This window comes from Rana temporaria, chromosome 6 (genome assembly GCF_905171775.1).
Source record: "Rana temporaria chromosome 6, aRanTem1.1, whole genome shotgun sequence".
Taxonomy (NCBI): Eukaryota; Metazoa; Chordata; class Amphibia; order Anura; family Ranidae; genus Rana; species Rana temporaria.
This window is the reverse complement of record NC_053494.1, coordinates 198,329,814-198,354,569: the sequence shown is the minus strand read 5'-3', so window position 1 is coordinate 198,354,569 and position 24,756 is coordinate 198,329,814. Positions and strand designations below refer to the sequence as shown.

The window sequence follows — 24,756 nt, the reverse complement described above, 5'->3', positions numbered from 1 at the left end:
TTTAACTGTGAGGATGTTTTTACAGCGGAGGTGGCCTCAATATTTGTCCAATAGGACAAAGTAACATTGGACAGTTTGATCGCATGGAATTAAATCAATTTAGTAATACCAGGTCTTGCAGTAAATAACGTGCGTTTTAAGTGGACAGTGGTTAGTCTGTTATCCCATAACTGCAGGAATCTAACATTTAGTTTAGGCAGGGGGGTAAAGTAACAATTTGAGGGTCATTATTTAATACTCTGGTCTAATATTTTTGAGTATAACATCAAAAGGATTCACGCAGATGGGCACAGTGAGGCTACAAATGGGCACAGTGAGGCTGCAGATGGGCATTGTGTACCCTAGGCTTATACTCGAGTCAATACGTGTTTTTTTTTGTGGTAAAATTAGGTGTCTCGGCTTATATTCAGGTTGGCTTATACTTGAGTATATACAGTATATATATACAGTCAGGGGCGGACTGACCATTGAGTCACTTGGGCACTGCCCGAGGGCCCCATGCCACTAGGGGGCCCCATCCGGGTTGCCAGGCTCAGTAAAACCAGGGACAGTATGTAAAAATCTGTGTTTTTTTTAGATCTGTCCCTGATATGTCCGAAAATGACATGCTTTTAATGTGAATATCCCAATATTTTAGCTGCCCGCCTCTGCACTACCTCCTGGCGTGGTGGTCATCTGTAAGCCAGAGGGGCCCCATAATCTTCTATTGCCCAGGGGCCCCATGAGTTGTCAGTCCGCCCCTGTATACAGTATATATTTGTAATTTACCTTTAGTATAACTTTAAATAATAATTGGTGATCCTGCCATGAAAACTTTTGTTCAGGCATTTCCAGCAATAATTGTCTCTCACTGGTACTCCTGCGTTGTCACCATGTCACATGCTTCCCTGATGAAGACTAAAAGCAACTGTACTGACACACATTGCACTGGCATGGGTCACTGTTGTCACTATTAGGATATTAATATTAAAGCAATGATGTGCAGCTGATTCTGGAGTAAGTGCATATAGGCAGGATGTGGCTGAAAAGAGCTGGCTATGATGATCAGCATGATAAAATGCGATAATAGGTGGTAAAAAATAAAAATAAATTGAATTGAAAAAAATAAAGAAAAATATGTTTATGAAAAATATAATTTATGATACACTATGCTTTAGCAAACTAAACGCCATCCATTTAGGGTTTAGATCTAATGTAAGATTAGCTGCTCTGGCTTACACAGCACTTTGCTCAATTTGCTAAACTATAATGTGTTATTTGTCATTATGAGAAAACTGGTCGCTTTAATTAGGGCATGCAGAGCTGAATTAGCAAATAGGGATATTAGTTGATTGCCTTGATGTAGGGGTCAGTGGCCTCACGCAGCTGAATCGGTTTGAACTGGAGTGCGCGGAAACAAAAATCAGCATGCACTGGTTATTTTATTTATTTTTTAACAATTATGAATTATGCAGCCCACAATCCATAAAATCCTTTATCTGCATGAAAATGTATAGGATTCCCCGCGAAAGTCTGTCAGTCCACAGATCCCAGAGATGTAAAGAAAAATCCTGAAGCTCAAGGTCAGACCTTGACAATTCTCACATATGCTTCCAACATTTTAACATCCCTAATTATCATAATTTAAAGGGAAGGATAGCGTTTTTCTTTATCTGCGTTTCTTCATTTCATCATAATGGCCCAGATTCAAGAAGCACTTGCGCCCGCGCAACCATAGGTTACGCAGCGCAAGTGCTTACTTGCTCCGGTGTAACGAGTGCTCCTGATTCAGGAACCTCGTTACACCGACTGCAGGCTAAAATCTGCACGGCATAAGGCTCTTATGCCTCGCAGATTTTAGGCTGCATTCTTGCGGGGGCCGCTAGGGGCCGCTCCCATTGTGTATCAGCGTGTAGTATACAAATTGCATACTACCACTGATTCACAAGCTTGCGCGGGCCCCACGCAAGCCAGGTACGGAGTTTCCGTACGCGTCTTTAGCGTAAGGCTGCCCCTTCTAATAGTAGGGGCAGCCAATGCTAAAGTATACCCTCCGTTCCCGCGTCGTGAAATTTGAATTTCACGCCGTTTGCGTAAGTGATACGTGAATGGCGCTGGATGCCATTCGCGTTCACTTTGAAGCAAATGACGTCCTTGCGACGTCATTTGCCGCAATGCACGTCGGGAAAGTTTCCCGACGGCGCATGCGCTTTACGATCGGCGCAGGAACGCGCCTAATTTAAATGATTCCCGCCCCCGGTGGGATCATTTACATTGCGCGCGCTTACACCGGGCAATTTTGCCGGAGCGCCCTCGCAATTTATGGAGCTACTGCTCCGTGAATCGAGGGCAGCGCAAAATATTTGCGGGGGCGCAGGGCAAAATCGTTGCCCTGCGCCTCCGCAAATAGAGCGCCGATCTGTTTGAATCCGGGCCAATGTTTATATGGCAACAATTTATGTTTTTTGATTAGTTAAAAATAACTATTTATATGGACATTTATTTTCTGGTTTCATATTCAGCCAGCAGGGGGCAGTTAAGTCTTCTTTTCATAATTTTGGCTGTGTATTTATATCAGCTTTACTGAAAATTTCCCAAAGTTTACAGAGCCCAATAGCTGAAGCTGACACATACAAGTGAGTCAGAGCCATGACATGACTATTCTGCACTGTATGGGGATGTATTCATAGATAGATTGAATGATTGAAAAATGAAGTTGAATTTTTAGTTAGCTTAGTAAATAAGGTCAAGTTGAGTTCACATTAAAGTAATTGTAAAGTCTTGATTAAAAACAATTAAAATAAAAAACATATTATACTTACCTCCTCTGTGCAGTTGATTTTGCACAGAGCAGCCTGGATCCTTCTCTTCTCAGGTCTTTCTTTGCTGCTCCTGGCTCCTCCCTTCTATTGAGTGCCCCTACAGTCAGCAGCTTTCTATGGGGGCACGAGTCAGAGTTTGGTGTATCCATTCAGACACAGACCCCTGACCCAGCCCCGCCCCCTCTATCCCCTGATTGGCTGACTGACTTTGATTGACAGCCGCGGGAGCCAATGGCGCCGCTGCTATGTCTCAGCCAATCAGGAGGAGTGTCCCAGATGGCTTAGACATTTGTGGACATCGCTGGAGAAAGATGGGGCTCAGGCAAGTGATTGGGGGGTGCTGGGGAGGCTGCTACACACAAAAGGTTTTTTATCTTAAAGTGGTGTTCAACCCGAAAATGGATCTTCCGTTTTTCAGAATCCTCCCCCCCCTCCGGAGTCATATTTGGCACCTTTCAGGGGGAGGGGGAGAAGATACCTGTCTAATACAGGTATTTGCTTCCACTTCCGGGCATAGATCGCTGCAGTATCTGCGGCGATCTGTTCCATGTCCAGCCCCTCCTTTGCCCCCCTGTCTTCTGGGAGACACACGGACCCAGAAGACAGCAGGGACCAGTGAGGATGCGCAGCGCGACTTGCCCATGCACAGTAGGGAACCAGGCTGTGAAGCCGCAAGGCTTCACTTCCTGATTCCCTTACCAAAGATGGCGGCGCCTCCACCCGGGAGCCGAGGGACAGATCGGCTTCGGGTGAGGACATCGCAGGCGCCCTGGGCAGGTAAGTGTCCTAATATTAAAAGTCAGCAGCTGCAGTATCCCTGTTCTGTAAGGAGAGGCAGATCGTGAGTTCCCACTAGCTAGGAACAGCTAGGAACAGCGATCTGCCATCTCCTCTATTCAGTCCCACCCCCTACAGTTAGAACACACACTAGGGAACACGGTTAACCACATGATTGCCCCCTAGTGTTAACCCATTTCCTGCCAGTGACATTTATACAGCAATCAGTGCATTTTTATAGCACTGATTGCTGTATAATTGTCAATGGTCCCAATAATGTGTCGAAAGTGTCCGATCGGTCCGCCATAATGTCGCAAGTCCCGATAAAAATCGCAGATCGCTGCCATTGCTAGTAAAAAAAATAATAATAATATAAATGACATAAATCTATCCCCTATTTTATTTTTGACGGTATAACTTTTGCGCAAACCAATCAATATACACTTATTGACATTTTTATTACCAAAAATATGTTGAAGAATACGTATCGGCCTAAACTGAGGAAGAAAGTCGCTTTTTTTTTTTCTTTTAAAGTTGGGGGATATTTATTATAGCAAAAAATACAAAATATTGGGTCAGATCCACAAAAGGGATACGCAGGCGTATCTACTGATACGCCGTCGTATCCCTGTTTCTATCTATGCGACTGATTAATAGAATCAGTTACGCATAGATATTCCTAAGATCCGGCAGGTGTAATAGTTTTACACTGTCGGATCTTAGGATGCAATACCGCGGCCGCCGCTAGGGGCATTTCTCGTCGAAATTCCGCGTTGGGTATGCAAATTAGCACTTACGGAGATCCACAAAGCTTTTTCCCTTCGTTTTTTTTCCCGTAAGTGTTAGTTTGCCGTCGCAAAATTAGGGCTGCTTTTACAAAGTGTAAACTTAGTACACCATGTAAAAGTAGACCCTTCTTTCCCGCGTCGCTGTCCAATTTTTTTAAAAAAAACTTTTTTTCCTGCCGCAACTCTTTTTTTTTCTTTTACACCCGTCGCGATTCTCAAAACTCGGCGCAACGTAACTTTGCGCAAAGCACGTCGGGAAAATCGTGTCGGGAGCATGCGCAGTACGTCCGGCGCGGGAGCGCGCCTAATTTAAATGGGACTCGCCCCATTAGATTGGGCCCGCCTTGCGCCGGACGGATTTAAGTTACACCGCTGCAAATTTCTAGGTAAGTGCTTTGTGGATCGGGCACTTAGGTAGAAATTTTGCGGCGGTGTAACTTAAATCCGAATATTTAAGTTGCGCCCGCTGTACGTGGATCTGGCCCATTGTATTTTTTTTCAAAATTTTCGTATTTTTTTGTTGTTTATAGTGCAAAAAAAAAAAAAAAAAAAACGCAGAGGTGATCGAATACCACCAAAAGAAAGCTCTATTTGTGGGGGAAAAAAGGACGTCAATTTTGTTTGGGTTCAGCATCGCACGACCGCACAATTCTCAGTTAAAACGATGCAGTGCCAAAATCGCTAAAAATGGCCTGGTCATTGAGCAGCCAAATCTTCTGAAGTGAAGTGGTTAAAGGAGCAGGATCCTTTTTTTGGGGGGTTAACAAATTCTTTAAATACCCCCCTCCCCCCAAACAAAAAAAGTAATGAAAAAACAATAAAATGTATTTTCTAAAGCCTAAATCACTCATCCCTATTTGAAATCCCTCACTGTTGGTACTGTGGCAGATAAGACAGACTCTATACTGTAAGGACTCATTGTTAGTGGAGTGAGAATTTCATATATTTTTCAGCTGTATGCATCTCAGACTATTTTTATAACCATGTTGAAAACAGGTATAATTAAGGGTCCTTTTGATGGCAGTGAATTGCCTCTCCCATGTGCACCTTCCTAAAGGCCTACATGACAGCCTAACGACTTCAATGTTTTACTAATCAAATTATATCTTAACAATCCTAACATGCAATTAGTTTCAACAATGGTAGGCTGACATTCTTGACTTAACTGAGCTGGAAGGCCAAGAAGTACTTGGAGCAAAGCAAGATCGGCAAGGGATAGACTAAAACAGATTAACCGGACCAATATGCTGCTAAATGACCCAAGGGTTTTTACAATTCGGCACTGCGTCGCTTTAACAGACAATTGAGCGGTCGTGCGACGTGGCTCCCAAACAAAATTGATGTCCTTTTTTCCCCACAAATAGAGCTTTCTTTTGGTGGTATTTGATCACCTCTGCGGTTTTTATTTTTTGCGCTATAAACAAAAATAGAGCGACAATTTTGAAAAAAATGCAATATTTTTTACTTTTTGCTATAATAAATATCCCCCAAAAACATATATAATTTTTTTTCCTCAGTTTAGGCCGATACGTATTCTTCTACCTATTTTTGGTAAAAAAAAATCGCAATAAGCGTTTATCGATTGGTTTGCGCAAAATTTATAGCGTTTACAAAATAGGGGATAGTTTTATTTATTTTATTTTTTTTTACTACTAATGGCGGCGATCAGCGATTTTTTTCGTGACTGCGACATTATGGGGGACACTTCGGACAATTTTGACACATTTTTGGGACCATTGTCATTTTCACAGCAAAAAATGCATTTAAATTGCATTGTTTATTGTGAAAATGACAGTTGCAGTTTGGGAGTTAACCACAGGGGGCGCTGTAGGAGTTAGGGTTCACCTAGTGTGTGTTTACAACTGTAGGGGGGTGTGGCTGTAGGTCTGACATCATTGATCGTGTCTCCCTATAAAAGGGATCACACGATCGATGCAGCCGCCACAGTGAAGCACGGGGAAGCCGTTTTTACATACGGCTCTCCCCGTTCTTCAGCTCCGGGGAGCGATCGCGAGGGGGCAGCTAGAAACTAATAGCCGCGCCCTCGTCCCGGATCGCTCCTGAAGCCACACGAACCGCCGCATGTACCGGGGGGGGGGGTCCCGATCGGACCCCCGACCCACGTTTAGGCAGGGACGTACAGGTACGCCAATGTGCCTGTCCGTGCCATTCTGCCGACGTATATGTACATGTGGCGGTCCGGAAGTGGTTAAAGCAGAACTCCAGTTTTGTATTACATATTATAAATCCTTTGCTTAGCAAAAGAAAAAAGTAACAACTTTTGCTGCAAGAACCACTTTCAGTACAGATCTACCCCCTTAGCAATACCTTTTCCACCAGCAAATGTTGAGAGTAGAACGAAAACCAGTGTCATTTAACCTACATTATATTACCAAAAGTATTGGGGCACCTGCCTTTACACGCACATGAACTTTAATGGCATCCCAGTCTTATTCCGTAGGGTTCAATATTGAGTTGGCCCACCCTTTGCAGCTATAACAGCGTCAACTCTTCTGGCAAGGCTGTCCACAAGGTTTAGGAGTGTGTCTATAGGAATGTTTGACCATTTTTCCAGAAGCGCATTTGTGGGGTTAGGCATGGATGTGTAGGAGAAGGCCTGGCTCGCAGTCTCTGCTTTAATTCATCCTAAAGGTGTTCTGTCGGGTTGAGTGTGGAGTCATGTTGGAACAGGAAGGGGCTATCCCCAAACAGGTTCCCGCAAAATTAGGAGCATGGAACTGTCCAAAATGTCTTGGTATGCTCTCGGGAACCATGAAACAGAGACAGAAAATGTCAAAACATAGCCAGGGATCGGTAGTCAAATCGAGTAGTCATAACAAGCCAGAAAGTCAGGAAGCCAGAGATCAGCATAATGAGAGGCAGCAGACAGGATCAGGAACCAGCCAGGCAAGTCTTCAACAGGAACACAGCAGAGACTCTCTAGATATTGTAAGGGGTTAGCTCGGTAGCGGGGGGGGGGTGTGACCCCCTGGATGGGTTCACTACACACTGAACGATACAGAGAAACAGCCAAAGACGGTTGAAAACAAAGAATTTGGTTTATTCTTCCATCTTGCTGGAAACAAGTGCAAGCATCCAAACAGCATAAACAAAATCAAACATAAAATAAACCCTGGCCACTTGGGGTGTCTACCTTCACCACACAGGAACCTATCTATGGAGTCTGGCACAGCCTACTGCTGAGCAGACACTGCTGGTCATACAGCAGAAAAACAAATAGTCTTTTTGATTTTTATCACACAGAAAAATCAAAAGCACCTCACCTCTTCAGAAGTATTTCTGTTCACTGCCCTCCTTCACTCAAAAAGGATGCAGCACTCAGTAGTAATACTCTGGATTACTTATAGAGGCCTTAATTGCCTCATTCTGAACAGCTGAAGTTTTTCAACGCCCTTAAATCTTTCTGGCTACTTTTGCAGCCGACACCTGATAATAATTGGTGTATTGTCTAAACAAGGCAGAAATGTATCTCCCATCTGTGACAACACCCACAGATTTACCTGATTTCCTGTCACAATATATTGACCAAGGCAAAGGCAATTGATAAAATGAACCAAGGAGCTGGCTGTGGGCTTGACAAGCCGGAGATGATCAACAGGTAAGCCACTGTGGAATGATGTGTACTGGCAATTAACTGAATTAGCTGAGCAACCTGAGCACAGAGAAGGAAGGGCTGAGAACCCATCCCTGACACCTGATGCATTAAGAGTTCCCTTCACTGGAACTATGGGGCCTAGCCAATCCCCTGAAAAACAACCCCACACCATAATCCCCCTCCACCAAATGATTTGGACCAGTACATAAACAAGGTCTATAAAGACATAGATAAGCGAGTTTGCAGTGGAGGAACTAAACTGGCCTACCCAAATGTGCTTCTGGAAGAATGGTCAAATATTCCCATAGACCAGTGGTTCTCAACCTGGGGGTCGGGACCCCCTCGGGGGTTGAATGAGGATTTGCCAGGGGTCACCAAATCCTAGGAACAAAAACAAACAGCGCACATGGGTTAAGTGAATGTCACTTTATAGTCTGTAATGGGTGGAAAAACATATATGCATGAAAAAATGTTTTTTTTTTTTAAATAGCCACTAATAGCACGCAGGAAAAAAGAACATTACATTTTTTTTATTAAAATACTAATAAAAATAGTCCGCATAACAAAGGCAGCAGTTCACGTGGAGATGGTAGAGTGAAGACACATACACTTCGGGGGAGATGTTAAGAGTGAATCCAAATAGTGTGCTTACACTTGTAGGCAGAGGTAATACAATACCTCGACAAAAGCAGCCGCTTCAACGTCTCAATGCAGGGAGATGGAATCCATAGGTGGGAAGATGACAGCCACACTGGGAGCAGATGTAGAAGTTATTTCATGCAGAGAGGATACTGCCGTTTGGACACCACAAGCTCTGAGGCTGATGGAGAGGAAACCTTCCTCGCAGACAGGGATCTCCAGCGGCAGGGGAAGTCCTAGAGGGGAGCCACCAAGCCGGTTCAGTGACGCAGCCGCGTCACCCAGGAGCGAGGAGAGGGGGACGGAAGCCTGAAAGAGTCACACAGAGAGAAGGAGGTGTCCAGACACCATCGATCCAGCGTCAGGTGACTCCAGGCACCAATCAGTGTGGGCAGAAAACGAGCAGTAGAGGTGCTGGCGCTAGTGTCACTAGGAGGATTTTCCGAGTGTCAGCACTACACATCAGCTGCAGTGTGCTTGCTGCAAATGTATAGGGGCATCAAAGATTGTAATGGTGAGCCGTGACTGACATGTTTCGCGTGCCAGGACGCTTTATCAAAGTCAAAATTTAATGTTCTTTTTTCCTGCGTGCTATTAGTGACTATTTCAAAAAAAAAATTCATTTTTTCATGCATATATGTTTTTCCACCCATTACAGACTATAAAGTGACATTCACTTAACCCATGTGCGCTGTTTGTTTTTGTTCCTTTGCTTTTTGCCCATGTCTCCTTAGTCGTTGACAGCTGCACGGGTTTATGTTTTAGTGAAACTTTTTAAACCACTGACAATACTGTGGTTTACCGTTCCTATGGTGTAGCGCTTCTTGCGGGTGTTTCTTTGTATACTTTGTCACCAAATCCTAGGCTGTTTCTGAAGCCTGCACCACTCTTCCAGCCTTTTCGTGGCCACCCAGCAGGGCTGTTCCTGGAGCCGCCGCAGTTCGCGGCATGGCTGGGGGACAAAGTCTAGAGGTCAGCTGACTGGTGAGGAATGTGATGTGGGAGGGGCTGGAGGAGACCCTATCTCCTGATTTCAGCATAGGTGTCACTGCTGCGAGACACCACAAGGTTGGAGACACAGTGAGTAACACTACCTTTGATTATAGTTACCATTAAAAGTCCCCACTACAATTCTCAGATCAGCAGATGACCTTGATCACGAGCACTTAAGTTGGCTGATAAGAACCCCCCCAGCACTGCCACTGATCCCAATTCTCCGCCAGCACTGCCACTGATCCCAACTCTCCGCCAGCACTGCCTCTGATCCCAACTCTCCGCCAGCACTGCCACTGATCCTAACTCCCAGCCAGCACTGCCACTGATCTCAACTCCCTGCCAGGGCTGACACTCATCCCAACTCCCCCCACCAAGGAGTAAGAGAAGAAATAAAAATAAAGAATACGTGTAAGGGAGACGAAAAGAGGGGGAGGAACAAAGAAAAAGGGAGAGAAAGAATAAGAGAAAGAACAAGACGGCTAGAGAGAGGGATGGGGGAAATAAAACAAGAAATTGGGATAGAGAGAGATAAAAGGGAAAGAAAGGAGAACAAAGAGAAATAGGGAGTGGTACATCCCAAAATGAACCATAAGGGGTTTTAATACTGTACCAGTGGAAGGGACTCAGGGAGCGCTAAATGTCCATGGGTTAGGGACGCAAATTACTTGTCTTGCCCTGGGTGCTGACAACTCACGCTACAAAAATAATTTTACTGTTAGGGGTCCCCACAACTTGGGAAATTTTATCAAGGGGTCACGGCACTAAAAAGGTTGAGAACCACTGCCATAGACACACTCCTAAACATTGTGGACAGCCTTCCCAGAAGAGTTGAAGCTGTTATAGCTCCAAAGGGTGGGCCAACTCAATATTGAACCCAACGAACTAAGACTGGGATGCCATTAAAGTTCATGTGCGTGTAAAGGCAGGTGTTTCAATACTTTTGACAATATAGTGTATGTAAAAACTGCCATACAAAAACTTCAGCTTTAAGAAAACATTATACTCTGAGGCATGATGCCAGATACTGAACAACAAATGTAGATTTAACATTCACTTTAATATTGAACTCATCTGAAAAGTGTGCACTTTTGAATAGTTGGCTGCTTCTAATTACATTCTTCTGTTGCTGATTGCACAGATTTGCATACTAACTTGAAAAGAATGGTTCTGATTGGTTATTTTGTTCTACATGTACTAAGCCTATTGCTCTTTGCTTTATTCAACAAGCATAAGCAGCCCCCTCCATGGCACAAAATGGCCACCATCTTTGCCTTCGGGCAAGCAACCCTCTTCTAACGTCTCAGCAATTTTCCTGCACTCGGAAAAATAAATAATAAACCTGACATGTTTTCTTTTCCACCTGCGTACTGTAAATCAAATGAGTATGAAGATGAATTGTGACTGATCGCCGAATCTGCCGGGCTGTTTTTCGCCTGTCACATGTGTTTTATTGCCGAGAGACATTAAACGCTTTATGAAAAGCGTCATGCTAAGCTATTTTTTTTTTTGTGAGAAGAAAAATGAAGCAAGAAGGGAAATTGTCACTAATTAGAGAAATTCAACCAATACAATTGTATAGTATGGAAAGGCGGCTTGGTGGAGTTGAGGACTTACAGCTGTGGAAAATATTGGGACAAAGATTAAAACATTTTCTAATATTTTTTTTCTTACCTGTGAAAATGTCCAAATACTAAGCCGTAAAGTTTGCTTGTTATTTTTAGGACACTTTATGCAATAAAGGAGACCGGAGGGGAAAGTAAACACGGCTCTGCTTATGATTCCTAAATCAAAGTGGTTGTAAACTGTGGCGGCTGGTGCTCAAAAATTTTGGGGGGGCGCAAACGAAGAAAAAAATTGCAGCCTCACTGTGCCCATCAAATGCAGCCACTGTGCCATCAATTGTCACCACTGTGCCATGGCATCAAACGCAGCCACTGTGCCATCAATTATCACCACTGTGCCATGCCATCAAATGCAGTCAGTATGCTATCAATTCGCACCACTGTGCCATGCCATCAAACGCAGTCACTGTGCCATGCCATCAAACGCAGCCACTGTGCCATGCCATCAAACGCAGTCACTGTGCCATGCCATCAAACACAGCCATTGTGCCATCAATTATCACCACTGTGCCATGGCATCAAATGCAGTCACTATGCCATCAATTCGCACCACTGTGCCATGCCATCAAACGCAGTCACTGTGCCATGCGATCAAACGTGGTCACTGTGCCATGCCATCAAACACAGCCATTTTGCCATCAATTGTCATCACTGTGCTATGCCATCAAACGCAGCCACTGTGCCCCTCAATTGTCACCACTGTGCCCTTTAATTGTCGCCATTTTGCCCATTATTGCCACTGTGCATGTCACTGTGCCCTTTAATTGTTGACACTGTGCCCATTGTCACCACTGTGCCCATTGATGCCACTGTGCATGTCACTGTGCCCTTTAATTGTTGCCACTGTGCCCATTGTTGCCACTGTGCATATCACTGTGCCCTTTAATTGTCGCCACTTTGCCCATTGTTGCCACTGAGCATGTCACTGTGCCCTTTAATTGTTGCCACTGTGCCCATTGTCACCACTGTGCCCATTGATGCCACTGTGCATGTCACTGTGCCCTTTAATTGTTGCCACTGTGCCCATTGTCACCACTGTGTCCATTATTGCCACTGTGCATGTCACTGTGCCCTTTAATTGTTGCCACTGTGCCCTTTGTCGTCACTGTGCCCTTTGTCACCACTGTGCCCATTGTCGCCGCTGTGCCCTGTAAAATGCACTTACCTTTCTGCTTCCATGTCCCTCGATGTCTTCTCCCGCCCTCGATGACGCTTCAGCCAATCAGGTCACCTATAACCAGAATAGGCGGATCTGATCGGCGGAGACGGCCGTCAGTCTTATCCAAGGAATGCACCCCCCCTGCGTTCCGAGGATAGACATCCGGGAGACGAGGGCTGTACTCGGAAAGCCTATCAGAGCTCAGCCAACCAGTTGCCGTTATTCAGGTAACCGGCGCCCAATGTCCAGCTATCTAAATAGACCGTGACTACAGGACGGAGGGGCGGTGCCCGGGCGCCCCCTATGGACGGGCCGCCACTGCTTATTGTAAAGGTACAGTTTTTTTTCCTAAATAGCTTCCTTTACCTTAGTGCAGTCCTCCTTCACTTACCTCATCCTTCCATTTTGCTTTTAAATGTCCTTATTTCTTCTGAGAAATTCTCACTTCCTGTTCTTCTGTCTGTAACTCCACACAGTAATGCGAGGCTTTCTCCCTGGTGTGGAGTCATGCTCGCCCCCTCCCTTGGACTACAGGAGAGTCAGGACACTCTCTACGTTGCAGATAGAGAAAAGAGCTGTGTGTTAGTGGGAGTCCTGACTCTCCAGTAGTCCAAGGGAGGGGGCGAGCACGACACTCCACACCAGGGAGAAAGCCTTGCAGTGGTATTTTAACCACTTCAGCTCTGGAAGATTCCCCTTATTGTGCCCAAAGTGTCAATATTTTGTGTGGCCACCATTATTTTCCAGCACTGCCTTAACTCTCTTGGGCATGGAGTTCACCAGAGCTTCACAGGTTGTCCCTGGAGTCCTCTTCCCCCTCCTCCATGATGACATCACAGAGCTGGTGGATATTGGAGAACTTGCGCCCCTCCACCTTCCATTTGAGGATGCCCCACAGATGATCAGTAGGGTTTAGGTCTGGAGACATGCTTGGCCAGTCCATCACCTTTACCCTCAGCTACTTTAGCAAGGCAGTGGTCATCTTGGAGGTGTGTTTGGGGTCGTATCATGTAGAAATACTGCCCTGCGGCCCAGTCTCTGAAGGGAGGGGATCATGCTCTTCAGTATGTCCCAGTACATGTTGGCATTCTTGGTTCCCTTAATGAACTGTAGCCCCCCAGTGCCGGCAGCACTCATGCAGCCCCAGACCATGACACTCCCACCACCATTCTTGACTGTAGGCAAGACACCCTTGTCTTTGTTCTCCTCACCTGGTTGCTGCTGCACACGCTTGACACCATCTGAACCAAATGAGTTTATCTTGGTCTCATAAGACCACAGGACATGGTTCCAGTAATCCATTTTCTTAGTCTGCTTTTTTTCAGCAAACTGTGGACTTCCTTGTGCATCATTTTTAGAAGAGGCTTCCTTCTGGGACGACAGCCATGCAAACCAATTTGATGCAGTGTGCGGCGTATGGTCTGAACTCTGAAAGGCTGACCCCCCACCCCTTCAACCTCTGCAGCAATGCTGGCAGCACTCATACGTCTATTTCTCAAAGACAACCTCTGGATATGACGCTGAGCACGTGCACTCAACTTCTTTGGTCGACCATGGCGAGGCCTGTTCTGAGTGGAACCTGTCCTGTTAAACCGATGTATGGTCTTGGCCACCGTGCTGCAGCTCAGTTTCTGGGTCCTGGCATCTTCTTATAGCCTAGGCCAGGGGTGCCCAACCTTTTGAAGCACGAGGGCCACTTAAACGACTCGGTAACCGGTCGTGGGCCACAATGAGCAGAGCGGGCGGATGGCAGGTCTGTGTCCGCTCTGCATATGCAGAGCGGACACAGACAAAGTCCACCAAACTCTTTTTTTTTGCGGATTGGAGGTAGGACACAAGTCGGTTTACATCTGCCACTTAGATGTGAATGGAGACTCCAATTGGGTCAGACTGACCATGTGAAAGGGGCCCAAAGCTGCTTTCACACTGATGCACTGTGGTTTACCCACACTGCGGGTGCAACACAATGTACCTTTGGCTTTCCTGCACTTTGCAGTAGACTTCTATTATATTCTGCAGGTTTGGTGCACTTTCAGAAAGCTCACCAAACTCGCAGGTAATAACAGAAGTGTATGGCTCAGTGCAGGTAGCCCGGAGGTGCACTGCTCTACATCTGCAGAACAGTTTGAAAGCAGCCCAGTAACCACTGCAGAACAGATATGCCCATATATACATTGTGATTTTAGTAATAAACTGACCTTTAATAACAGTATTCTATTCCACCAGAAAGCAGGAGGTCTCTGTAGGCATGCATGCTTCTATCGTCCAGTCACCTGCAATGGTAAGCAATGAGAAATTATATTCACTGGGTTTCAGGGGTTGCCTTCCTTCTCACAACAATGGCTCTGCAAGATGCCTTCCTCTCTTTCCAGTCTTCCCAAGACTTCTATTTTTTATTAACTCTACTGCTTCCGCTATTACATCTTCTAAGGAAGACTTGGGCTGAAGAAATGATTTATAACTGCAACCTGCTAAGAATGGTTCAGCCAGGAACGAGGGAGCAAAACACTTTTGTTGTTATTTTTATCACAACAGGGCATCTATTCTTTAACATTCTTCCTGCACCGAGATGTATTTCAGAGCAATGCTTATGGTGTAAATAAGTCATGGAATGATAGGAAACCATCCGTGTATCTTCAGGTAATTGTTTTGGCAGCGCAGAAAATTCCTAGAATGCACTACAGGAGGCTGATCGTATGGAGACAATTCAAGATGACATTGATGCTTACTATCATTTTCTAAGAACATAGAAAGAAAATTAAGACAATTCTATAGGAATTCTATGGGTATTTGCCTTTCCTAACCTATTTACTGAATAACATTAAAAAAACAAACTTCTACCGAGATAAATAGAGAAGCTGTCATTAAAGCTATCGTCTAAATGCAAGAGTTGTGCGTACTGTCACTTGAATCTTGTAGCTAGATTCAGAGAGAGTTACGGCGGCGTATCAGTAGATACGCCGTCGTAACTCTGAATCTACGCCGTCGTAAATTTAAGCGTATTCTGGAAACCAGATACGCTTAAATTAGGCTAAGATACGAGCGGCGTAAGTCTCCTACGCCGTCGTATCTTAGGGTGCATATTTACGCTGGCCGCTAGGTGGCGCTTCCGTTTTTTTCCGCGTTGAATATGCAAATGAGCAAGATACGCCGATTCACGAACGTACGTGCGCCCGTCGCAATTAGTTACACCGTTTACGTAAGAGATACGCCGGCGTAAAGATAAAGCTGCTCCCTTGGTGGCGCAGCCCATGCAAGGTATGGACGTCGGAACAAGCCTATCTTTTTACGTTGTTTGCGTAAGTCGTACGCGAATAGGGCTGGACGTAATTTACATTCACGTCGAAACCAATACGTGCTTGCGGCATACTTTGGAGCAATGCACACTGGGATATGTCCACGGACAGCGCATGCGCTGTTCGATAAAAACGTCAATCACGTCGGGTCACGAGTCATTAACATAAAACACGCCCCCTCATTTGAATTAGGCGCGCTTACGCCGGCCCATTTACGCTACACCGCCGTAACTTAGGAGGCAAGTGCTTTGTGAATACAGCACTTGCCTCTCTGACTTACGGCGGCGTAGCGTATATGCGATACGCTACGCCGCCTCAAAATTAAGCCAGTCTATCTGAATCTGACTATTGGTGTGCGTTCCAGTGGCGGCTGGTGGTATATTTTTGGGGCGGCTCAGGATGGGGTAAGTGCGGGGCTGTTGACCAACCGATCGACTGACCGGGGGGGCGGGGGTGCGGAGGACCAAACTGACCACCCCCCTCCCCAGTCGGTCGATCGGTTGGTCACCATTCCCGCATCTAGGCTGCGGGCTTGCTCCAGGCAGTGGCCGGCAGGTTCACCCTGCGTCTCCTCCTTCCTTGGCTTCACGGCAGTGTGGCTTCCCCTGTGTCTTATTCCTCCTGTTCCTTGACGGCCAATAGGATAGCTGCTCCTCTCGGTTAATAGGGTCACAGGACCTGCCTTATGAGCCGGGATTGACCGGGAGGAGAATCAGGAAGACAATAGCGAATATTAATTCACTATTGTCACACAACTGGGTGGGCTTCGGGCTCCACAGGCCCACCCTTTTTTTTTAAGCCAATTAAATCCTCCAGCTCTAATCACGTGATTTTAAAGAAAAAAAATCCCCATTGGAATCTATGCGTCCAGCGCCCTGCACGTAGATTAGGGGCTGGGCGCATAGATTAAGGGGACGGCGCCCCCTATGAACGGGCCGCCGCTGGTACTTTCTGTAATTCTTCCAGATCTGTGCAGTATTCCGGTTTGAAATGCTCACCATGTGCAGGGGCTTCCTGTAATAAAGGCTGATCTGGTTATGAAACATCTCGAAAATAAACCCCAAATACATGAACTATCACGTAACCGCAATAAAACATGAATATCTATCTCCAGCAATAAAAACATGACAAGAGTTCTAATCTTTCTTTACGCTACTGACTTCCAACTGAACCCAGCTCTTCCCCGGTCATGGTATAGGTAGCAGTTGTTAGACATATAAAAAAAAATCTTTAACCTCTTTCTGACCGCCCTATAGTAGTAAATGTTGAAGACTTTTTGTAGTTTCTTTGAAGGAAATGTTTTTTTACCATAAATTCACTATAACTGCTTCAATACTTTCAGCGCTGTCACACATTGAATGACATTTTTTTTGTGGTATTTAATTACCACTGGGTTTTTGAATTTTTGCTAAAAAACAAAAAAGCCTGTACATTAACCACTTAAGACCCGGACCTTTATGCAGGAAAAGGACCTGGCCAGTTTTTGCGATTCGGCACTGCGTCGCTTTAACTGACAATTGCGCGGTCGTGTGATGTGGCTCCCAAGCAAAATTGGCGTCCTTTTTTCCCCACAAATAGAGCTTTCTTTTGGTGGTATTTGATCACCTCTGTGTTTTTTATTTTTTGCGCTATAAACAAAAATAGAGCGACAATTTTGAAAAAAAAAACAATATTTTTTATTTTTGCTATAATAAATATCCCCAAAAAAGATATAAAAACATTTTTTTTTCTCAGTTTAGGCCGATACGTATTCTTCTACCTATTTTTGGTAAAAAAAAAAATCGCAATAAGCGTTTATCGATTGGTTTGCGCAAAATGTATAGCGTTTACAAAATAGGAGATAGTTTTATTGCATTTTTATTATTATTTTTTTTACTACTAATGGCGGCGATCAGCGATTTTTTTCGTGACCGCGACATTATGACGGACACATCGGATAATTTTGACACATTTTTGGGACCATTGTCATTTTCACAGCAAAAAAATGCTATAAAAATGCATTGTTTACTGTGAAAATGACAATTGCAGTTTGGGAGTTAACCACTAGGGGGCGCTGAAGGGGTTAAGTGTGACCTCATATGTGTTTCTAACTGTAGGGGGGCGGGGCTGGATGTGTGACGTCATTAATCGTGTTTCCCTATATCAGGGAACACACGATCAATGACACTGCCACAACGAAGAACAGGGAAGGTGTGTTTACACACACCTCTCCCCGTTCTTCAGCTCCGGAGGACCGATCGCAGGACCCTGGCGACGATCGGGTCTAGGAGCTTCGGACCGGGTCGCGTGCACGTGCCGGCGGCGTGCGCGACCTCACGGCTGGGCTCTCTTCGCAGGCTGGGCTCTCTTCGCAGTCTGTCAGTGTGAGGCGAGGAGAACCAATAACCGGCATTTCTTTGTTTACATGTCATCAGCTGTGATTGGACACAGCTGATCAAATGAATAAAGAGCGGCGTCATCGGCGAGATCAAGGTCGCACCATGTCCCAGTCATATGAAGTTGCCCCAGAACAACAGAGCATCCTGCCCCCATCATTTGTCTATACGGTGGGCGGGAGGTAGTTAAAGTTCTCTTCAGAAAAAGCTGTAGAAAAGTTTAGAATGACTTTGCTTGACTCACGTTGGCATTTTACCTTTGCTAAAAGTTTGATGTTATGTGGAGAACGCATTGAGAAAACAGTCAGCTACTTCAGTCTCTGTATTTTATTGGCCACCCGGAGAGCAGGAAGTAAATCTGGGAACGTTTTAGCGGCTCCTACAATCATGACGAGATTGGACACTGCCAAGACTCATCACTTTGCGTCTCCTGACACAATCAACACCTTTCACCTTCCGCCTTTTTGAACGCCAAGTGCTTCGTGTGTTTAGCACATCTGACAACCAGCCTAGAAAATGCCTCCTCGGTCCTTCGCCCACGTCATTGTCCTACAGAGAATGCAGCGTATTGTTTGCCCGCTCTCTCATCTGCCCGCAGAGTGTCATTCTCATCCCTACACGCTGGTCATTTGGCCCATATTTTATTAATTGTATGATAAAGTGCCTTTGACACGCTGGCAAATTGAATCGCTATTATGTTTCGGGAAGGAACAGATTTCCATTGTCGCTGCTATTTTTCTGCTTGGAAAGGTGGAAATAATTCTACTTGAATGCTTGTATGGTCTTAGAAAATATTAATGAAGCTCACGGTGCAGATTTTTATGGTTCAACAACTGGGAGCTGTGAAGAGAGTTTCCGTAATTGCTGTTAAGATTGGAACACAATAATCTCTTTTATTATATAATGATGTTGTACTTTGTTTGTAACAATGTAAATCTTTGGGCAGTTAAACAGTATTTAACTTCTTGGAGCCCGGGCCATTGTCAAATGACGACCAAAAGGTGGCTCTACAGGTCCAGGAGGCTGTCTATTTACGTCCTCGGGCCTCCCGTCACTGAGGTTCCGATGCGTGTGCCCAGGGCCGGCCTTTGGGGTGTGCGAGCTGTGCGGCCGCACAGGGCGCCATGGGCAGCAGGGGCGCCATGCGGCCATCCAGAGGCGTACAAGGGGGGTTTGGGGGTGTACCACACACTGGGGGGGTGTCAGACTGGCAACAAGGGGGGGCTACTCTGAACGGGGGGATCTGCATTGAAGGATGGATACACTGAAGGGGGGTCTGCACTGAAGGGGGGTCTGTGTAACATCCAGGGGGTTGATAGCTGCAGGGTTCTGTGTAATGTAAAGGGATCCAGTGATGCAGGGTGCTGTGTAATGTAAAAGGGTCCAGAGTGCTGTGTAATGTAAAGGGGTCCAGTGATGCAGGGTGCTGTGTAATGTAAAGGGTTCCATAGGTGCAGGGTGCTGTGTAATGTAAAGGGGTCCAGTGATGCAGGGTGCTGTGTAATGTAAAGGGGTCCTCTTTGTGTATGTTTAGGTGACCAGGGGGCGAGGGGTGAAGATGGGGGGGGGGGGTGCCACAGGATTAGCTTGCACAGGGCGCCTGAACACCTAAGGCCAGCCCTGCGTGTGCCTGGCGGCCACGATGTCCGCAAAGGTACCTGCGATTGCTCGTCACAGTCAGGGACGTGGATCTGTGTGTGTAAACGTAGAGATCCACGTCCTGTCAGGGAGAGGAGACCGATGCTGTGTCCCTTGTACATAGGGACACAGAACGGTCACCTCCCTCAGTCAGTCCCCTCCCCCCACAGTAAGAATCACTCCCAGGGAACACATTTAACCCCTTGATCGCCCCTGAGTGTTAACCCCTTCCCTGCCAGTCACATTTATACCGTAATCAGTGCATATTTATAGCACTGTTCGCTGTATAAATATGAATGGTCCCAAAAATGTGTCAAAAGTGTCCGATGTGTCTGCCGTAATATCGCAGATAACCGCCATTACTAGTAAAAAATAATAAGAAGAAAAATTTCATAATTCTATCCCCTATTTTGTAGGCGCTCTAACGTTTGCGCAAAGAAATCAATATACGCTTATTGCGTTTTTTTTTTTACCAAAAATATGTAGAAGAATACGTATCGGCCTAAACTGAGAATTTTTTTTTTTTTTATTGGGATATTTATTATAGCAAAAAGTAAAAAATATTGTGTTTTTTTTCAAAATTGTCGCTCTATTTTTGTTTATAGCACAAAAAATAAAAACCACAGAGGTGATCAAATACCCCAAAAGAAAGCTCAATTTTGTTTTGGGAGTCACGTCGCACGACCGCGCAATTTTCATTCAAAGCGTGACAGTGCAGAAAGCTGAAATTTTGCCTGGGCAGGAAGGGGTATATGTGCCCAGTAAGCAAGTGGTTAAAGCAACCTTGGGGGCAACCTTGGGGGCAACCTTGGGGTTGGAAAAGCTTCCAACAGCAAAATTCTATAAGGCCCCTTTCACATTTGCGGACCGTATGTCCGCTTTTTCATCCATCCGTATGCGGATGAAAAAGGGACATACATTGGTCCCTATGAGATCGCGGATGTCAGCGGATGAATATCCGCTGACACCCGATCTCATCCGCCTCTGCAATTATCTGATTCTGCAGACGGAAGAAACACCTATTTTTCCTTCCGCCTGCGGATCGGATAGGATGAACACGGACACACGGTCCGTGTTCATCCGATCCCCCATAGGGGAGAGTGGAGAAAAGACAGGGCGGTCCCTGCACAGTGTGCGGGGACCGCCCTGTCATCCGCCGGCTCAGCAGGGATCAACGGAGCGATCCCTGCTGAGCATACGGAGGTTTACGGGGCGGATCATTACTGATCCGCCCTGTGTGAAAGGGGCCCAACAGGAAAAGTTTATACTTACCTTTCTGGAGGGTGGTGTGTTCATCCTCTCGAAGTTTAAGAATCAATTGCTCCACAGTGCCTACAGCTACAGAGGTCAGTAGGGGCTTGTTTAAAAGCAAATTTAAATAAATGCATATCCCCAGACTATATATTATTCCCCCCACCCCCCACATACACACAGACATAAAGAGGAAGATGGCCGGGGAGAGGGCTATGAATATCACCCTGTATCTATGCATGTCTAATAGTTGCTAAGATGCAAGGCTGATTTAAAGCATTATTACATCTGTCACTTATTGTGTGCATAATTGGCTTTCTATTCCTTGTTACATTCAACTATGGTTGTTCTGTAATATTGAAGACATTTTGTAGCTTCTTTAACCCACTTCAGTTCACGTAAGTGTCAGGAAGCTACCCAAGTATTCATAACCACACACATAGCACATTTATTTATTTGTTTACTATTTTTTTTTTTATAATTGGCAATTAAATAGCGCTTTACATCTATGTCAGTCCCTGCCCCCAAGGAGCTTACAATAAAAGATCCCAAGCTCACATTCAAATATACATACAGGCATACCCCGCTTTAAGTACACTCACTTTACATACACTCGCGAGTAAGGACATAACCGCGAGTGTATGTAAAGTGCCTTACAAGTACTGTACAGACATTTTGCAGCCGCAGTAGAAAGAGCTGAAGCTCCGAGAGCATAGCCCGCCCTGTTCCAGTGTGCCCCTGACACCCCCACTACAGCCCCTGAGACATCAACTACAGCTCCTGACACCCCCACTATAGCCCCTGACCCCCCACTATACCCTAGAAGTGAAAAAAGGTATTGTTTCACTTTAAGTACATTTTCGTTTTACATACATGCTCTGGTCCCATTGTGTACTTAAAAGTGGGGTATGCCTGTATACTAGAGCCAATTTAGATTGGATCCAGTTAGCCTACCAGCGAATCTCTGGAGTGTGGGAGGAAACCCACGCAGGCACAGGGAGAACATGCAAACTCCAGGCGGGCTCTGCCATGGTTGGGATTTGAACCGACAACCCTATAACGTAAACCAATCACCATGAAATATGTTGAGGTTGATCGTCGAAGAGTAGGATAGGAGGCAAGAAAGGTGAGGAGGCACCCGGTTTTAAACACATAATCCCAACTGTGGTGTCAAGAAGTCTGTCAGGTGTTAGTTTTTCAATCTTTAGTATCTTTAGTCATGTAAATCCAGGAATTAATATCTATGCAGACTTCTTGACGGTACTAGACTTCTTAACTAGAACAAATTGGTTCCAAAACTTTCACACCTTCCTGTGTAGATAACAAGCTGGGGTTCTTTCCCAACATTGGAACCTACAGAACAAGTTGGATGAGTCTAACTATTCTAGCTATATGTAGCGCTACTCCCGTAGGCGGGGCTGAGTTTAACAGGTTCTTCCAACAACAGTGCAGGGGCTACCAATCACACAGGCCAACAGTCCATTAAACAGTCTAGGGGTTGTTTTTTTTATGATTTATTGCTTGTAGAAATTGTAACAGAAGAGGAGTTGGGGTGGTAAGGCTTAAATGTTGACTTGTAAGAGAAGGACACATTTTACTTCTTTGAACAGTCCTTAAGCCAGAAACAAAGAGGAAGGCCAGAACTAAGACCCTGTAAGAGTTGTCTCATGCCCTGCACACACGTACAGGATTTCCGATGGGAAAAGTTCCCGTTGGAAATCCCGAGGAGAAAGCCAAGAACCTGCTCGGGTTCAGTCTTTTCCCTACACACGGCCGGTTTTCCGACAGGAAAACTGTGATGGAGCTTTGGTCGGGAATTCTGGCCATGTGTATGTTCCATTGCAGTTTTTCCCATAGGAAAACTGACAAAAACTGGTTCTCTTTTTTTGTCTGGCGGTTTTTAGCTAGTTTTCCCGTCGGAAAAACTGCGAGGAGCATACACACGGCCGGGATTCCCGGCCAAAATCTCTCCGCACAGTCGGGAAAACTGATCGTGTGTACGAGGCATCACAGAGAGCTACTAATGGCATCCCAAAAGTACCAAACAGTCTCTTGGATCCTGAGCTCAGGTCAGTACTCACAACATCTTAGGGCAATTACATACCTTCCTGCCTCCACCAGGCACTCTTCAGTGAATTCTACAGACCAGATCCTTGGATGAAACTGCTTAGTCAGCTCCAAAACTAATTAGGAATTGGCCCCCAGCTTTGCAATAGCTGGGACCTCGATGAACAACAAAACCACCTCAAAGGTGCAGCAGCCCCTGAGGCTGGAACTTCTCCAGCAGGACAAAAACAGGGCTGCTCCAAACCCCAGACTATTTATTTTCCCCCTGCCGTCTACTGGACATACTTTCCCAAGGAGTACAATAAATATTCAAGCTGTTGCAACACCAATCTTCCTCCCAGGCAATCGGGAAGTGGGTCTGATACCAGTCACCCAATTTGGACGCCTAGGAGGAGGGGAGGAGACGCACAGTGGACGCGAGGAGGAGAAGAGCCGCCCAGTCCCGCCGATGCCTGGATGCCTAATCCCCGCCACCACTTCATTGATGCCCGATCCCTGCCACCACTCCATGGATGTCTGATCCCTGCTGTCTCTCTATGAATGCTCGATGAATGCCCGATTTTCTGTTGCAACACCAATCTTCCTCCCAGGCAAACGGGAAGTGGGTCTGATACCAGTCACCCAATTGGCTGAGAGGACAAGCAATCCTTTGCCGTCCCCCTGCCGTCTACTGGACATACTTTCCCAAGGAGTACAATAAATATTCAAGCTGTTGCAACACCAATCTTCCTCCCAGGCAATCGGGAAGAGGGTCTGATACCAGTCACCCAATTTGGATGCCTAGGAGAAGGGGAGGAGACGCACAGTGGAAGCGAGGAGGAGAAGAGCCGACTAGTCCCGCCCTTGCCTGGATGCCTAATCCCCGTCACCACTTCATTGATGCCCGATCCCTGCCACCACTAAATGGATGCCTGATCCCTGCCGCCTCTCTATGAATGCCCAATCTCCGTCGCCGCTCCATGGATGCCCGATCCCAGCCGCCAAGATGGGGTAAGTGCCGGTGGACCGACCGGCAGACAGCAGGGGAGGTTTGAGTTGGTTCAGTTGTTTGCCGCCCCCAAACAAAAAAACACCAGCTGCCACTGTTCTGAGCCATGACCTGGATAAATGAGATATACTTGAGATAATACACTAGGTTAGAGTACCCTTTCTTTTTTGTATGGTATCGCCATAAAGCATGTCCACACATCCATTCAGAATGTTGCCAAAACAAAGTTTAGTTGAGAAAAAGAAGTAAAAATGCTAAGGATGCAAGTAACAAATCTGCCTCGGCGTGAGCCAAGGAACACACAGACTTGCAGAATTTTTCCATGGCCTGATTAACTATTCTTGTGGCTCCGATTATTTATATCATCGTGGCAAATGCTGTGTCTTCCTCTCTCCATTTTCTGAGCCATTTAACAGGAAACTGACAACCCTGCTGGTTTCATCTCTAGGGTGTAAAAACAAGGAAAACAGATAAATCACGGGTTTATATGGCTGTATAAATGTCCATATATGGACAGCTATGGCTACTGGGAATTCTCTGTAAAACAGGACAATTACTAGAGAGAATCTCACATCTCGCAGTCGGCAGGAAAGGTTAGTAATAAGTCAAAACAGAAAGACAAAAAATAAATAAATTTGTTTGTCAGCAACAATATTCCTTGCAGTTGGTAAATATCCAATTTATCTGTTAATAAAAAGGAGCTTTTCACTTTCATGAAAAATTGGATGATGATGATATTTTTT

General features: G+C 45.6%; 1 protein-coding gene across 1 annotated transcript in view; it reads left to right on the top strand.

The window, feature by feature from the left end:
* THSD7B (thrombospondin type 1 domain containing 7B) overlaps positions 1 to 24,756 on the top strand; it is a 714,750-nt gene that overhangs the window by 95,533 nt on the left and 594,461 nt on the right.